The 18,337-nt window shown below is 41.9% G+C and overlaps 1 protein-coding gene across 3 annotated transcripts in view; it reads right to left on the reverse strand.

Annotated features, from left to right (window-relative positions):
* ANO1 (anoctamin 1) overlaps positions 1-18,337 on the reverse strand; it is an 81,620-nt gene that overhangs the window by 47,849 nt on the left and 15,434 nt on the right. The window lies entirely within an intron of this gene.

Here is an 18,337-nt window from a genome sequence, read left to right on the forward strand (position 1 = left end):
ACCTAGAGCTGCCACTGAGCTTATGATGAGGTGAGGACAGACAACGCATTTTAATTAGGTATGTCTTAGCCTAAGAGCGTGTTACTCCTCTTCACCAGACTACCCGTCTGGATTTGGCTGAACTTCAGGGATGATGTGTAAAGAAGAGACAGGGAAAATCCCATTCCCCAAAATGATGTCAAACTGAGGAGCATGGCTGATAAGCTGGAGGGTACAGCTGCTACTTCAAGGGGTCTCGACCGGCTGGAAAACTGGGCTGAGAGCAGCCTCCCGAAACTCAAAGTCAAATACAATGTCCTGCACTTGGGCAGACTAGTCTCAACCACAAGCACAAACTGGGCACAGACCAGACAGAAAGTGGCCCTGCAGAAAAGGACCTGAGGGTCCTGGTGGGCAGGTTCGAAGTGGTGATCATCCTGAGTGGTGAAGGATAGCTGCATACTGCACTCCATTAGTAAGAAAGCACAGACAGCAGATCTAGGAAGCAATTTTCTCCTTTATTTGATGCTTGCCAGACCACAGCTAGAGTGCTGTGCCCAGTTTCGGCTTCCCAGCACAAGGAGGACATTGACAAACTTGAGGAAGTCTAGTGGAGGACCATCAAGATGGTCAGTGGTCTTGAATGCCTGAGAAGAAGCTGAGACACCTGTCCTTATGCAGCCCAAAGAAGAGAAGGCAAATGATGGGGTCCCATTCCTGCCTTCAACTACCTACTGAGTAAGTACCGACGTGGCAGAGCCAGATTCTTCTCACAGGTGCACAGCAAAAGGATGGGAGGCTACAGACAAGTTGCAACAAAGGAAATTCTCACCAGGCATTAAAAAAAAATCTTAATTCTTTAACAACGAGGGTGATCACATGATGGGGAAATGTCCCACTGAAGCCACAAATCTCCATCCATCTCTGCAGATGGTCAGAGCTTGACCACCCATGGCCTCGAGCAACCTGACCCAACTTTAATGTTGGGAAGGCACTGCATGAACCTGCGATCTACATTCTTCATGGCAACATGTAGGAGTTAGCACAGACAACAACCTGCAGCAGCAGAGGAGGAAGGTGTGGCCAAAACCTTATAATATTTGTTGAGCTTATCAGAGTAAGATAATCGCTATTAGCATGAAAGTCCTACTTCCCTGGAATTAGTAGTCCAGCTTCTCTGGAACGCGCAAACACCAGAAGTTTGTGGATGTTTATCTCAGTTTCTGTATCTGGGAAATTTGCTGCCCCAAGTGACTCTCCGCAGGCTGCCCCCTCTCCTAGGAACTGCGGTGCTCGTTAACACCATCACCTTTGCATAAAATCTAGGCAGCAATTATCCTTACATATTTCATGCGTACAGCATGTTACACGCACTTCTCTGCAGATCTGTGTGGCTGTTCTTGGGTTTTCTTAAAAATTCTCAAATAGTTATCTCAGAAAAGATCTCGCGGCAGCATACTCAAACTCAGTAAATCACTTGAATAACAATTTGTAATAATTAAAGATGCTTTTTATGGGGTAGTACAGAGATGCAGCCAAAAAAAAACGCATCAGTCTCACGGGAGCGACTAGCATGTTTGTAACAAATACTGCACACACCAATGCTCTCTTTTTCCCCAGCATATACATGAAAATACACACAGACTCCCTGAACACACGGGAACTGATACAAATGCGATCGGCTGCAGAATCCAGCTTTTATTCTGTAGCTGTAAAATGCTCATATAACAATACAACAACTTTTGGAACTGCATAAGCATAACAACCTGCTTTTTTATTTGGAAGAATGCCTGAAACAACTTTCCAGAAACAATAGCTCAAGTGCTGTAAAAGTCCTCTCTCCTTTTTCCTCTTTTCATACATGTACTAAATAAAACCTAGTTCCCTCAGCCGATTACAGAGGATATTAGAAAAGAAGCACCTTTTACTGACTATAAACCTGAATATTGTTCATATCTCATAACGGACCTGTGAACTTTTCAGTGCTGGTTAGGATGGAACATGTTTAGAGCAGAAAATCACAAGCTTCATTGAGTCCCAATGAGCTCCCTGTGCTCTGGAGCTGCACTTCTGAGCAGCATTTGTTAAGTCCACGGTACAGAGCAAGGAGACCTGCTCAAATGATTCAGTGCTATTGTGCAAGCCCAATCACTCATCCACAAGCACATATTTACATTTCTGTTTACACATCAGTAGCCTGGCAATATTGAAAAGAACAAATACTTCAGGTAGGCAATGAATCATATAATTCTGGTTTATTATGACTACTGGAAAATATATGAAATGGGAGAACTTTATTGATACAATCTTAATTACAAGTTTGATTTCTGTACTTAAGGATGTCAGGATTTAATACTAAGTAAAGCCATCCAAACCACTTTGATAATCACAAATGCACAGGGATTATAACTAGTTCACTAATGCTGATTTGGCAGAGGTCAAAGCATTCTGTTGTGGAACACAAAATGCCTTTTTAAATGGAATAGAGTAATTTAAAGACATAAAAGCGTGAATCTCTATTTTGTGTTAATCATTAAACAAGGACAATAATTCAATCTCAAAATAAATTCACATTCAGAATTATCTATAGCAAGGTAGTAGATGTAATATAAAGAGCACAAAGCACATTAAGGTCCTAATTCAGCTACAGTCACATCTTAATCTCTTCGTTGGGAGCTGAAAGAGAGGAGTATTGTTAAAATCGCTAGCTTTGCTGCCTTCTAACATTGACTAACCCACTCTCTTCTATTTACTAACCAGAAAACAATGCAACAAATACTTGAAGTGCTCAATGTATTTCAACACAGCCACATAAGCAATCAGCCCTTTCTCTTCCATTTCCACAGCTGATGTTGCTCAGAAACCCACAGATTTCGAGACAGCAGAAGTTCCTAATATTCCTGGAACACAGACTCAGACCCACCTGATGCTTCTTGTACACTTTGTTATGTATTGCTTTGTCACTTCCCAATATTTGCGAGGAATCGCAGAACACCCTGCTGACTATACAATATATAATGATATAGTTTAAAGTATTCTTTGCCTGTCTGAAAACCTCCACTTTTTGCAGGAGTGCAGAGTGCCAAAAAGCATACGATAGCAATTTCAATCCCATCTGTGAGCCAGGTTTGAGAAAGTATTTGGTGAATATCAGACATGTACAGACCTTCTACCTGCCAGGTAATTCCCGTTTTTGCTGTTAAAAACCCAGTGTTTTTCATAGCTGATATAAAAGAACAGGCTTTTACGTAGCACATGTATTTAGGAACAGCCCCATAGGGCACATGACTATACGTATATCTTAACAGCTGTCCCTTTTTTGTTAGGAGTGAGGTAACACCGGAGAGCAAGAAAAAGACATAGAAACAGATGTTTGCAGCAGCTCTCAAGCTACCTTTCTGCTCTCTGTGGGAGTTTTCCCAGAGATCTTTGGATGTTGTGGATTACACTGAGCCACCAGCTGCAATTCAGAGCACGGAGATGCTACGATGACCTTGCAAACTGCATTAAAGTTAGAGATAACTTAGCCACTCTGAAATGATTTCTGTGTAAGATGCATCAGGCACAATGAGATCTGTGCCATTTCCAGTACAAAACAAGCAAGCACTATATTCATCTGAAGTAGATAAATTTATGTGAATCACAGAGATGAGAGCGTGAGGACAGAAACTGGTGAATGAAAAGATCAGAAGAGACAAGTGCATTATAACAGTTAAGTGCACGTCTTGTGTCTTTGCGCCAGTCACTTCTCCCCCTGAATCTCCAATGAGTGTCTCAACAATACGGGAAACAAGAGTAAATTAATAAAAAAAAGCTCTCAAACTTGCAAATGTCTGCTTCTTTGTTCAAACTTCAGTTGCAGATGTAAAAGTCCTGAAACTCTTCTTGCAAAAATTAACACTAATTATTTAGCGATAAATTTTCCACCACAGAAATCTGGCATCTTCTGCTGTAATCGTTACCCATTTAGACAATGCTTCTTCATTGGACTTTGGCGACCAGGTGAACAAGAACTGAAAATCTGCTCTAGAAATGGCTGTATTTTCTCCACTGCTAGCCTCAGACTCGATCAAATAGCTTATTAATATTATAGTCATACTCACCTATAACCACTGGATATTCTAAAGGAAAAAATGATTTTTCATTAAAACAAATGGAAAATTGCTTTCGCACAATGCAGTTTTTACAGAAACATGCTGCACTAGTTCTAAAACGAGCATCATCAAGTCAGCCTGAGTATATAAAACAAACGAACAACTATTTCACTGCTCAACCTGAAACCAATAACTTTGCTGAAGCTGGCTTCCTCTTGGGTTTTTTTTTTTTTTTTTTAAGGGAGTATGTTTAAGAAAGTGGTTAGAACAAAAACGTTGTAAAGACATTTAAGTTAGCTGTCCCAGCTGTTCTCAACAGGAAGAAACAGGACAGTTACAAGACCATGTGATCAAACCCTTTCAAATGTTCAAATTCTTAGCTTTTTGCCTTATATAAATTGTGATAAAATTCAGAATGAAAAATTAAGAATCATGAAGGGTAAGTTCCCCAAGTAAATAATTTTAAAAGAGCCTTAACACCAGTCCTTCACAAAAGCTTCTGAAATACTAGTGTATAGGGTTTAGATTCCTTAAGCTGAAGACATGTGTTTCTTAGGAATTATCAAGTCAAAGTGCTGTGCGCAGGTCCCAGAACTGGTCATGACCCTACTGCAGTAGCAAAGAAACGTAGTAAGGGAGTGATGCACACACACATGTTAAAAAAAATACATACTCACATATATGAATATAGGTTGCCCGTTTTGTTTATACTACACTCTTTCTGCAGAAGAAATGCTAGTGTGTGCAACATGTGGGGTACTTTTTGGGTTTGGGTTCTTTAAAAAAAAAAAAACAACTTTGATAGCTACTGAGAGAAAGTGTGTTTTGCTTACTACATATTGCCCCCTAGCAGCAGAATCCTCCTTCAGCACATTCTTACCCATTTCTTTACCTCCTGTATCTCCCAAATGCAAAGTTACAGGTTAATCCTTCGGCGAAGAAGAAAAAAAAATATTCTCAGAAGCAACTCACCTATCACTTCCTCCTTGTTTTTTGGGGTTTTTTTTTCTCCTTTTTTTTCCCCTCTTGATATATTATAAGGTTGCCAGATTTGGAGCCTGAAATCCCTGCTTCGTCATCAGGAAAAATAAGGCCACGCAAATGTCAAGGAAGCCTCAGTATGCCACCCCACCAGCGCGCCTCATTCCCGACCCATGGGTCATTCCTCCTGGCCCGCGAAGCCCCGCCGCGGGACCGCCAGCGAGGATACCCGCCGCTGGCAAAGACGGGAGATCTTTTTTTGGGACGCTGACACCTGTTTACGAGGTACTGGCCTGAGACCAGCAGCCCAGTCAGGAACCACAGTACTCTCCAAGGAGCCCTCATACATGTCCTGAACTTTTGTTCTGTTCAAAGTCCAGAAGATAAGCACTGATTAGATCCACGTCTGCGACCATTTGATTGAAATGTTCCCTTGCCTCTCCAGCTGCGACCAGCCAGATGTTGCCTCTAGCAGCACTACTTCTGGAGATGCAGGAGGTTGCACTAACAACATTGACTGGTCTGGCAGGCAAAGGGCTGCTGTAAAAGGCAACCGACCTACCCCCGGGCAAGATGGATGCTTTCAGGGACACCTTCTGTCCACCCGCCTGCAGAGAGCTGACTCCCTGCCCCTTTGATCTCCCGTAGCACCGTGCTAAGTAGGACACCCTGGAACTCGCCCATCTCCTTTGCTTCTGCATTTATTTTAAAACTTGGCCGTAGCCTAGGTCTGTACAGGGCATTACTTTGATGAAGCGAACAGGAGGTTATGATCCAATCCATTAAAAAAAGATCGAACGGTGCAATAAACCTTGGATTCCAAGGACAGTTTCCTTTACAGAACAGAAATACTTTCAAAGCAGGACAATCTTAATATAGCTGATGCTGACAACTTCGTTAGCACTTCGTATTACACCGAATGGCAGAGCCCATTCAGAGACTTTGTGTCCAGTATTTGGGAGTCTGAAAACCAACTCCTGTCACACGGGTGGAGAAAAATCAGCTCCTGGCAGGACTATCTGAAACATCAGCTTGCTTAGTTATATTTCTCTGTACTGACTTACCAACGGTGGGTCTCTAGAGTGGGGCTGCAGCTTTCCTGGAAGGCCATCTACAGCTTTAAAGTTATTGATCTATTATTATCAGCAACATGTTAAAAGAAGGTTAGGACAACTCACAACTATGACCTCATTTCTATTTCTGCCCTTCTATTTTTGCTTTTAAAGATTAATTTACCCTGTTTGCAGTATGTAGCCCCTAGGCTTGAACACATCTAACCTGACGCAACCCCTGTGAAACGTGAAATCTAAAAACGAAGAGCAAATTACCTAAAAACCACAGTGATAGCAAAATGAACATTTTGGTTGAAATGTTATTTTCAACAGCACATAAAGGACCAGCAAATATAAATTCTATCACAACACGAGTCATACTACCCATATATTTAGACCCTGAAAAATCCCACAAACCCCTCCCCCCCCCGCCCATACAAATTGCACTTTTTTTCCCCCAAATAACAACAACTACTTACTGGTCTATTAAGTAAGTCTGTTTTCAGACCTACTTCTAAAATACTTAAATCAAGCACTCTTCTACCAGACACTGGAAAAATATTTCAGATTTGCTTCTGTTGCTATTCCACAAAAAGCAGCATTAAAGCCATGCTCAAGTCCACTGCAGATTGTTATCTGCAAACTGTAACTCCAGTTTTATTGGTTATTTCTGTAATTTGCTAGTATTTCATAACAAAATAGACAAAATGAGTGAAATCCTAGTTACTTTGCTACACATACAGAATAATTCTTGCCACATTTTTTTGCATTTTATATGTTTTAGTGAGAGCAGAAGCAGTGGCATGATTCACTGAAATGCATCAGGACTAAAGGCTCTAATCCTCTTTCTTACACAAATTACTGCCAACTTCCAAAACGTGTTTTGATGACTTCTTGAATCCCTCTGCAATGTCATATCCTGAGTAATACGTATCGTGGGAAGAAGAGGATGGACTGGATAGAGCAGATCCACTGAATCCATGCTCTAGGAATCCTGTTAGTTATGCTTTGAAGGAATATGATGCTCATTATTTTTGTTTGTATGTTCCAAGGGAAGGCAGTTTTTACCAACAGGAGCAGTAAGATGAAAGGAAAAACAAAAAACTACAAAGGAGATTATGGGAAAAGTAGTGGTAAGCATTGGGACAACATAAACCTAAGTTCTCACAGCATCTTTTAAAGGTATCCAAGTACATTTAAAATATTAAGTATATTTTCCTTTATCAGCCTACTACAAATAGCTCCTTATACCAATCACACAAATATAAGGATCCAAAGATTACCAGTTTTACCACTAAAATATCAGCCACAGACTGCAGCCTGGGGCTGAGGCCATAGCATATACTGACTGGCAAAGCTGCTCTTGATCGAAGAGGTTTCCCATTTAAAGTCCTAATCTTGAAACATCAGCACTCATGTTTTAAATTCCCATACATCAAAGCCATGAGGGCATTCAGACTGCATAGACTTAGGTACAGATGTCTTGGAAGGCTTTGCTGACCTGATAAAGATGTTTTAGACTACAGTCGCCATGTTCGGTAACTGCAGCTCTTCTAGTTTCGCACTGGAAGAGCCAGTCAGCCTGGGTGGGGTTGAGTTTTGTATGGCAGAGCTCCACCTTCTATATGTTCTTTGGGTGTACCAAAGCAGGTGGAGCTGATTAGATAGGCAGATGGTGGTAGGCGATATTCATCCAAGGTCCTGGTGCAGCCTCTAGCTCTGTGCTGTTTGAGGTATCTTTCCACAAGAAATAAACCCATAATCCTGCCTGAGCAAAAGCTTGGTTCTAGCACGTTTTCTTCATGCCCCTGCAGTTTTAACTTGGATGTGGGGCAACATTGCTACAGGACAAGCAACTGCTAAGTTTCACTGGCAATTGAAATAATCTCTCTCTCTCCCTGAGCAAGTCAACACAATGAGGGGGAACAGCTCTATTAACTCCTGTCTATCCATGAGAACACCATTCCCTGCGTTCCCCAGTCTTAATGAACTACATTGAGACATACCAGAGGCAGAAGACCTAAGAAGTGACTATGCAACCACGCAGTCTCCTCCTTGTTTTTAAGGAAGAGCTGAGATCTGATTGCTGCAAAGAGACTGATGCTCCGGGAAGATGCCACGTGCCAGCCGGCTTGCTTGCCTTGTGCCAGAGGATGCCGAAACACACGCTACAGGAAAACAAGATACTCCTGCTTAGGATTCCTGGTGGTCCCATCTTGGGTGGTAAAATTGTTGGAGCAGAAAACTAATCCGTTGGCAAAGCCAGCTTCCCTTCAGTGCCGGCAAAAGGAAGGACTGGGCCAGTGCCTTGGTAAGGCATTTTGAGACCCCCAGATGCAAGGCACATTTGAAATGTTTGAGCAGAGATAGACGTTCTTTGTAGTTTGGCCCTCGGCAGGGAAACTGATCATGTCAGCAGCGCCAAGCCCAGGCTCACCAAGTCTCTTCCTTCATGAGCTTCTGACAATCTTTACTATTGAGTACATCTTTATATCAAACGAGCAGTCAAGATGCAGTCTAAGTGTAAACTGCTGCCCTGTAGGTTTTTTAACAGGGGACAGGCTGACTAAAAAGCCTGGATTATCCAAAGGCACATCGTTCAACCCACATTTACTACCAATGACCAAAGGAGAGAAAATTGCTATTGACTGTAAAATGGCAAGAAGGAAAGCATGGAAGACTCTGTGGGTGCTGCAGGTGGTCAAAGGCAACTGGGCCAAGATCTCTATCCAGATTTTCCAGATTTCATTCCTAACTTGCTCCTATTTGTTCTGCAGCAGCACTTTTCCAAAAGCAGCTCAGAATCCAAAGGTATGGCCCATAAAGATTTCTGCATGCAGTCATGTCCACAGCCAAGCACGTTGGCACTTAACACCCGCACCCTGCAAAACCAACCACAACGAGCTGATACCACAAGAATGTAAGACAGACATATTTTGAAAGATCACTGTGTTCAACTTGTGTATAAACAAGGACATCTTGGCAAAATCATAGAGACGCCTTCCAAAAAAAGGACAATTTCTCTAGCCATTAAGATGATAGTGTATGATACCAATGCACTGATGAAACCAGGAATAATACTCTCAATACTCTCTATTTAGTACCAGGTACAAATCCTCCTCCCTTGAGGAAACAACTCTGAGCACCATAAACATATGACCCATCAAAACAAAACCTAGACATGATACAGTTTCCAATAGTACATCTCTTTTGTAGCCAAATATTCTGTTAGTTCCCAAACTGTAGCTGAACCATTAGGGTCCATGGGTTGCTCCTAGACCAGACAATGTAAGCCTCCACCAAAAAACTGTTTTACATCTTTCTTTATCATTTCTACAGCTCTGACACAGCGATTAAACAATGTTCACAGCGCACAAAAAACTTACTGCTCCCCATCAGAGAGCAAGGAGTCACCAACAAAATTAATGGTCAAAAGGTATTTTAACCATCACAGGCCTTCAGTGAAGAAACTGGAGCAAAATACATCCATGAAACAGACAAAAATGCATCACGCCCACGTGTTTGGTGATGGTCTGCCCGAATATACACTGGGTAAGAAAGGAAATGGCAGCTCCTGCCAAGAGCAAGCATTTGACATCAATGCAGATGGAGCGAAAGAGAGAAAATCTTCTTTGTTTTCGTATTTCCTGAGAAAGATGTTGAAGACGTTGTAACCTTGTTGTTTATAGGGGGCCAAGGTTTCATTCTAGAATTTAAGAATGGAATTTATTTTCCACTAAAGTATGATTAAGTTTTTAAGCTTAAGGAAAGGTTTTGCTGTGTTTTGCTGTTTTGGTTAGCAAAGTAATATTTCACTTGCTGTCTTCTTTTTCTTTTTTGAAAAAGGAAAATGTTCTGTTCATTTATCTGGTAAATGTTTATCAGTTCAGCGAAAAAAAATCCTAAACAATGGAATAAAATGGAATTAAACTTTAATATATTGCTTATCTTCAAGCATTGAAACATTTAGAAAAACAATACTCTGCATGAAAAAAAATCCTTGTTTTACCAAAACATTTAGAAAAGTAATTTCTTTGGATACTGTCCTTCAGTATATCTGTTACTCCATAAACTTTTTCAAAATATATTGTAAAACACTATTTGCAAACTTTGTCGCTTTTTAGTAACACATACTGTCTGTTCAGTGGTAAATTCAGCCTGTTACAAAACACAAGATGCATTTTTGCCAGCGAGGTTTCTAGTTGCATGAATAGTCCCTATATTTTTCTTTTTCTTTTTTTTTCCCCCCCCCCCACAATATTCAAGCTCTTTAGAAATTAGCTTGAAGTGATTGCTTTTAAACCTGCAATAAATTTATTGCTGATGAAGAGAAAGAAAAGTTCTCCTCCCTGATCACGGTAATTACGTCAATACTGGTGTCAAAAGGAATAGAAGGCAACTAGGTAAATATAAATGAAGGTGGCACAATTCCGACTGATTTCAAATCCAATGGAGATAGCTCGCTAGAAATGTCCTTGAACTGCTCGTTTTACTAACCTTTTGGACGACTGGAACCCATAGCTGTTGCTATTTTTTATTACACCTGGCTGTGTATTGGAGATACTCTGCGAAGTGATGTGACAGAGCAACAGTGCTTACAGTGGAACAGGTGTCATAACGTACTTACACGGAGAAATATTTCAACGTTGCAACACATGTAATGTTTCTGAATCTATTTCTTCTCTTGACCTAATTTTAACATGAGCATGATTTTGTTTATATGGAACTAAGACTTCTTTCCTGATAACTTTCATCTCTAACCATATTCCTTCAGGAAGTATTTATAACTCAGATCAACAGTTTATGTTCCTTATTCCTTCCCTACCTGCGGGCTGGTTCTGGCCTGTGAAGCCCTCATGACCGAAGGCAAGAAGGACAGCGAATGCCACCGCAGCACAGCTCCAGACAAAGCAGTCCGACAAGATGCTTCAAGGAAACTTCAGAGAACACAGAAAGTCTTCTTGATTAACGTCCTGCAATGGTACATCACAAAATTGTATTTTGTGGAACGCGGGATGCTCTGATGGTACTAAAAACTGGAGCAAGACTAAACGTAGGTATGACTTGACCCAGCCCAAAGCTTTTGGAGTGCCAGTTCTCGGAGGAAAAAATATCTGCAGACCAATGCTCTCACCTCTGAACACGATGTTCCAGCAGAAAAAAAAAGCCTCATCGTACCTACTCCAGCCTGCGTTATTTTTCCCGCAGCGCCCTACCGGGATCTCCCTGGACAAGAAAATATCAAGTGCTCTCTCTGCTAATCTTTCCACTTGCTGATCAGCCTTCAGGCTCTTAGAAGGGACGGAGCCTGTGACCTTTTAAACAAGATTTAAGAAGCCAAGCACCAAAATCAGCCAATTGGAGAAAAATCTGTATCTGAAATGCTATTTTTCATAGTAAAATAATTACTTGCTGGTTTGACAAGAAGGGACACATGTTGCTAATCTTGAGGCTTTTTAGCACTTGCATCCTGTTTGGCTTCTCTCCTTATGCCTATTTATTTGGGAAATTTATGGTGCGATTCCCAGAGGTTTGGATGGCGTATCGCTTACCCACTTCAATAAACAGTCTGGAGTACTGTTTAAATATGGAAACGCTTAGTAGCAGCACAACCAAAGTGACTGGTTGTGCTGCTGCTATGCCTTAGGAAACCTGCGCCTTAGGACAATGGGGGGGTGGGGTGAAAGGGTCTTCTTTTGTAGACAGCCATAGACAGCCATTTATTTTTCACTAATCCACCAACATCATTGGGGCACATCACGCAGCTGCAAGATTTACAAATTGTAAAATACCTGTTCAGTTCAGCAGATAAAAATTGCCACTCAGCAATGACCTTTTAAAACTCTGCCCTTCTGAACAGAGCCTTGCTGCTTCATCATCAGGAACCAAACAAGCTACACTGGTTGCATCTTCCTGGGTCGCAGTCCTCATGGGTGCAATGGCTGGCTGTGCAAGCTGGGATGCCAAGCTTCCACAATCCTAAAACGCATCAATATCTCCACCACTGGCATGAGGTCCATTCTGCCCTTGAGCTGGAGTCTTTCTTCTGGTTTGGAGAAGGATATTTACTGGTTTTACCATCTGCTGACAGTTCTGCCTTCTCCATACTTTGTAGGTACCAAAGACAAGGCTGTTTCTGCTCAAGTCCTAGTCACAATAAATTTCTTGTACTTTTCAGCTTACATGAAATATAGCCACGTACAATGTGGTAAGCCACACCTGACCAAATGTTTCTTCAGTTTTCTAACTCTGATCTCTTGCCTAAATTCCTGTAAGAAATACCTCCTCTCGAAAACTGGACTTGCTGTCCACAATGAGGATGTGCGATTCCCTCTTTCGGCAGAGGTGAGGGTGATTAGCTGGGAATCTTCTGAGTCTTTACACTACTGCCCCATGACTCTTCACTCCAAAAAACTGAGATTTTTCTTGCTCAATCTCTGGAAAACCTCACCTGGTACAGGGGCTCCTCTCTCACGTGTCGGTTAAGGGACAACCTTGTCAACCTCTTCTTCCTTGTAAATCATGCAGAAATTGTTTTTACTATAGGTAACAAGTTCAAGTTGCTGGATTGCCCGAACCCCTTCGTGATGGTGTAAGAAATGGCCAACACAATATTCCTCCGCTCCCACAGCACCTGCGTTGTGTTCTTGGGAGACACTTTCTGTTGAGAACTTGTAGTCACTACTGCTAGAGGTGATCTCAAAGCAGAATAGCAGAAAAGACTGTCAAACCAAACTGCAGCTAACACCTTATGATCAAACTGCATACCCACTGCCTGTCCACCCTGTGCCGAAAAGGAACAGGACTTCTCGATTTCAAGGAGCACCCACAAAAATATCTTTCCTATGACTGTAATCCCTTTGCAAGCCTATCAGGGCTCTCAGTACAGTGGAATGCAGTTTCTGCTCAAATACAGGCTGTTCCTAATCTTCTCCAGAGGTATCACATGGTAGCTCTGTCTAGCACTGCAGGATACTTCAGAAGTCCTTCCCTGGATGTCAGTTGATCACAGTACAACTATCCCTCTAAGAGACATAGCTCAGAAAAAGGCAAAGGACAATTTAGGGTATGTCAAGCAAGGTATTTCCAGTAAAGACGAAAGAGCAACAGCAGCGTTTCTCTGGGATATTACCTGCAGTACTTTCCACCCCTATTTCAGGAACATGAACTCAAATTTAAATGGGTGCAAACTGATTGAGGGGGTGGTGGCAGTGATGGAGGGAGAAGTTTGTCTTTCTAGAAGACAATAAAAGACCTTGAGTGTTTTAAGCTACAAACCTACTCCTTCATTACCTTCTTTCCCCACCCCCAGTGAGGTGGTCAAGAAGCCAAAGGACAATGAAAAACAAATAAAGTGCACATGTGACTACATTAATGTTTAAAACACTCAGAGATGATCATTAGAGATGAGGCTCCAGATCTGAGGCATGAGGTTCATCTCACAGCAATGGAGGCGAAAAAGAAAATCGATAAATAAATAAAATCAAACTATTTTTATAATGTTACTTGAGAAATTTATGAATGGGATTCTGTGATGTGGTTGCCCGAAATAGCAAAGATTTGGACATGATGACCCTGGAGTTCCTGAAAGCAGCTGGCACGGAAGCCATGCGTGCACAGAGGGTTTCCCACTGTTTCCTTTCGCCTCCTGTAACACGGACTTTTCCCTCCAAGTTCCAAACATATTTCAGCATTAACATAGGGCACCTCAGAAGAGGAAAAGGATAATTAATATTCCCCCACAAGCAATAATCCTACCTAGAAACCCAAATAGAAGTTTGCAAACCCCGTTGGCCAAATGTCTCTCTTCCGCTATTTCATCCAAGACATTTTCTTGGATTTCTTCTCATTTTTGTTGCTCTCCTCTCAGCTTTAGGCTGCATGACACACAGCTTTTCTTCCAAAAAGATGCCCAAAACTGGATAAAGTACTCCAGGCCAGGCTTTTCCAGCCCTATGCAGAATTACTACATGTTCCCTACAACATTAGGTATTGTGGATTTATGCTTAGTTTATGACTCCTAGACCCTTTTCTGAGGAATTCCTATTTAACCAGCTAATTATTCCTACCCAGATGGAGTATTTTGCACTTCTGGTTCTCGTTTTGCATGTCTGGTTCTCGTCCCAAGCCATGGGAGCACATCATTTTCCAGGAAGATAAGCAACAACAAGTCTGGTTTAACAATGTAAGATTTAAGACTGCTAGTACCAGATCCAAAACTCCACGGTCACATAACACAAAATGCTGAAGGGTAAACACACTCCTTTTAGTGGTTTAAGTTTGAAGAAATTTTTGGTGGGGCAATTTAGCATCAGTAGGCTTTATTTTAGGTCTATTATCAACTATCCTGTCACAGCCAATCTCAAGATGGCATAGAGGAAGAGAGCTATCATTAACTCATTTGGGTGCCTTGAGTAACTTGATAGAAAAGCAAACCCTATGCGCTCACACTCAAAGAAAATCAAACCAGTACTTTTGAGTCACCTCACAGTACACAGATTGTGGAATCAGAGCTAAAGTTTGTTTTTGACATAGTAAAACTTAGCTTAAAAGATACTGGATGAGATTCTTCTCTGTAAACACAAGAACATGTCTGATGCAAGATCAGAAGGAGAACTTACAGTAACATATACACTAATTATACTGAAAAACAATCAGCGCTCCAGAACAGATAATAATGAGAAATGAACACTGAAGGAAACCTTGATGTACTTCTTAGATAACTGTGGTACTTTAAAACTGGATCCAGTTCAAACATTTAAAACATCTCAGTCCGAGATCTACATTTCAGATTGAGAATGTGTTGATGCACAACTAGATTTTAAAATAAATACACGGTGGAGCAGAACACAAACATGGATAAAAAAACCCCAAACAAAACCCCTCTCCAGTTAAAACTCCCCTGTTCAAACAGCTTTAAAACCACTTCCCCTTTACGTAAACTCAATCCAAATGCAAAATTTTACTGAAGTCATTCTCAATAATTCAGTTTTCAGCCTGGATTGGCCGAGACGCATGTTGACTCAGTGCAATTTGAGTCATGGGTACAAGCCGGGTCAGACTGCTAGCTCCTGCTCTGACCACTTGACTACAAGGCCTTCTTTACAAAGAAACCTAAAATAATTAAGTACCACACTAAGGGCAAAGCGCATCAATCCTGATCAAGGAAAACACAAACCTATGCATATTTAAGCAGGCCATTTGTCTTGCTGGTGCTAAGTGAAGATCTCTCAGGCTAGATAGGTCTGGTTCATTACTGACTAACTTGTAGGACCAAATTGAAAAGGTGTTTCCAAAAACATCAGTGTTTCAGTGGTGACAGGGATGAGGAACAACAGCACAAAGCACAAGGACAGAAATCTGGAGTCATTCAAGCTTCTCTAAACACACCATTTTTTCTTATGCTCCCATATAGCAGTAAAACATTTTTCTATAACACTCTTCACCAGAATGTCACCCAAGAAAATGAAAAAGAACATCTTAAGTTTTCCTAAGACCACAGCTGAATAAGGGAGCACAAAAGCCACCACATGGGGGGTGGGGGTGGGGGGGATGCCAACAGCAACAGGCATCAATGCTTGCATTTACCCAACAAATAATGTCCATGTGATTAATTTTCTTTTCACTCTCTGCAGCCAAGCCACAGAAAGTGGAATTTCTCACTATCATGGTGTGACTTTGATGGCCTCAGGTGCCACAAAAAATGCCATACAATAATCTTCAATATACCACGAAAATTCTGAAAATGGTATTAATACCACAAAATAATTTTCCCCCACATTTCCCATCTACATTTCTTGTGTTCTTATGTTCAAAATTCCTACGAAAGCCCCAGTTGGGGGCACAGAGAGCACAACTGGAACACGGCCATGAGCTCCACAAAAAATTAACATCAAGATAAATTTTTAAAACACCCTATATGTAAACTACAAAACGACACGCGCTGTCAGGATTACCCTCCACGAACCACACGTGCCAGCACCTACTGGACTGTTTATGAAGTTTGCCATTAAATTTAAACACTTCAGAGCATGGGGAAGAGCCCGCCTTGCTCACCCATCGCCAAGAGGGTTTTAATTACGTTGCTGAAGGGAGACTAAGCGAGTGCATTAACAGCTCCAGGGATGAGTGTAACACATGAGCAGAGACAGTCTTTTGAATGGGACTACTCACATCCTAAGTTATACACGTGATCCGTGAACTACAGCTTTTCAAAGTTAAGCAAATTAACCAGCGGCTCTCATTAGCGCAGCCAGCCTTAAGGACATTTGAAACTAAGGCATGGAGTGGGGCATAAAGGGGGAGACAGGGCTCTCTCAGTTGCAAGCATGCACGGGCTTGCTGCCACCCAAACGTCCCGACGTGTTTCCATCATGTTATTTTCAAAACAGCTGCTGCCCACTGGCACTGCCGGAGTGTTTCATTACGTGGAGTAAGCGTTGCAAGCCCGCTGCTGCTCCAGCCTGCGCGCTGAGCCGGCAGCACGGCCACCGAGACGGGCAGTCTCTTGCACCAGGAGACAGGACACAGACCGTGGCTGTCACCTCCAAGGTGGGTCCTTCGCAGAACCTACACAGCCTATTTACTGCTAGAGGCCGTCCCTCGAGCTTGGTGAAGCTTGGGTCCCTATCTTCCAACGCAACATCTCTGAAGCCACCCAAACGAGCAGTGTATGAAATCTGAACGCATACTACGAACATTGGTTTAACGTGCCCTTTCCTTAAGAGGCAAAGGAATCGGCTCTCATTTTGTTTTCAGGGTGCAATAGCAGCTGGTACCAAGGAAAACAGAGGTGGAAATACTTTTCTAAAGCTGTTTCCAAAACATTTGCATCTACATACTGGATGATGGACCATGTCCACACACTACGCGATGCTGGGAGCAGACCAGGGATTTCGCATTTCAGAACCAGTCAGGAGTTAAAACATTTTCCAGTGAAGCGGCAGCCCGTATTTCTTTCAATCAACTACCTGCCTACAGGAGCCGAGTTACAGACAGTGGAAAAAACTAATGTTAGAAATCCTACAGTTCCTAACTCTTATGGTCCAAGTTCATTATTTGAACGCACATATCTGTTGAGACAATGTGCATCTTCCCCTCTATCCTGAAAAAGGGTTCCTGGATCCCATGCTGCAAACTCCCAGGCAGCAAGTCCGGCTCACACGGCAGTTTTAAAGAAAAGAAATCATATCAGAGTGCCTCCTATTTTTATAATTTGAGCTTTAATAACATTCCATTCCCCTTCTAATTTTTCTTTCAGGCTCCCTTTTTGGCCTGTTCTGAGTGACAGGCTCTCACAGACATTCCCAAACCGTAACATATACTTTGGTGGCTATCGATTTCACTTACTCCAGACAGATTTTTACTTGAGGGTTGCCCCCCCTAGAAAAATAAAAGTTAACAGCCTACAAGTTATTCTCTCATAAAGCATTATTAAGAGAGTCTAAAGGGTAAGCTTCTCTTCAGTGCTCTCAGAAAGGTTTAGTACAGCAGCAGGTTTTAGATATCCATGTACACACGCACCTATTTCCTTTTATCTGGGCTCTTCACCTGGGTTTAAGTTTTACATGCATCGAGTAAGGAATGACAGGATCATCGTTTTAAACTGTAAGGTTATTACGTAAATTAAGGTGGAAAGAAATAGCACTACCCAGTCCAAGGAAAGGTGAAGGCTGCGTGTAGCAGCCTCATATTCAGTTGATTGAATGTTTAAGCAAGAGAATGGGGAGAACGGAGCAAAATCTCCTCAAAACAGCAAGGAGGCTGATCCGCAGGGGCCGTCCACACAGCTCTGATGAGATCAAGCTGGTCCTGCTGTAAGATCCCTGCTTCTCAAACCTCAGACAACGGAAAGCAAAACACTTCACTGATGCGAGGGCTCAGAAACGCTAGCGTTATAACCCTCGTGGCCCAAGTTCATCATTTTACTGTACAAATCCAGTGAGGCAAGATGGATCTTTTCCTCTTTTTTTAACAGAGTTTCTTGATCCTATGCTGCACACTCCTGCTGCTGTAAAACATCACTAAAATACAGAAAATGTGAAGTGAAACACTTGTTCACACAAACTTTGGGAAATTCTCACTATAAGACACCAACCGATGCAAAGAGCTGACTGGATTCAAGCAGGGTTTTGACATGTGTTTTACAAAAACAGCCTCTCAAACAGCACCTAACCAACCAGCCGGAAACTCATGTTTTGAACCTGAAAGAAAACTCTTCAGGGGAAAACT

Source organism: Opisthocomus hoazin, chromosome 7 (genome assembly GCF_030867145.1).
Source record: "Opisthocomus hoazin isolate bOpiHoa1 chromosome 7, bOpiHoa1.hap1, whole genome shotgun sequence".
In the NCBI taxonomy this organism is placed as follows: Eukaryota; Metazoa; Chordata; class Aves; order Opisthocomiformes; family Opisthocomidae; genus Opisthocomus; species Opisthocomus hoazin.